Source organism: Leuciscus leuciscus, assembly GCF_965113295.1.
Source record: "Leuciscus leuciscus genome assembly, chromosome: 20".
In the NCBI taxonomy this organism is placed as follows: Eukaryota; Metazoa; Chordata; class Actinopteri; order Cypriniformes; family Leuciscidae; genus Leuciscus; species Leuciscus leuciscus.
In genome coordinates this window covers 30,395,598-30,396,138 of record NC_138744.1, presented here as the reverse complement: position 1 = coordinate 30,396,138, position 541 = coordinate 30,395,598, and positions in this window count along the sequence as shown.

The window sequence follows — 541 nt, the reverse complement described above, 5'->3', positions numbered from 1 at the left end:
AGGATGCAGAATAGCAAGGTACATTTAGAGAAGTAACATTTAAAATGCAATACAATTTCAAGTAGTTGTACATATTTCATTTTGCAGGATGTATTACCTATAAACATCATACTCAAAGTATTTCCAGAAACATTTGTTGATATTAATTAAAAATCAATGTTTATAGAGATTTGGATTTAAAGGGATGGGATTTACTCACCCTCATGTAGTTCCAAACCTGTATTTGTTGAAGATATTTTGAAGAGTGTTCATAACCAAACAGTTTCTGGTCTCAAATGACTTGCCTATACATGTCAATGGGGTCCATCAACTGTCTGGTTACCGACGTTCTTCAAACTATCTTCAGCAGAAGAAAGACACTCTTAAAGGTGAGTAAATGCCAGCCTTTAATGTGCAAAATTCCAATTCAGTAAAAATTTATTTAATCTTCCTGTCTTTCCGATTCAACATCCTGTCAGGCCAATTCAATTCAAATTCCAAGTCATCAACTGAAAGTGAGCCTGTTCTTCAAAAAAAGCAGCTCTTAAAAAAAAATTTAATA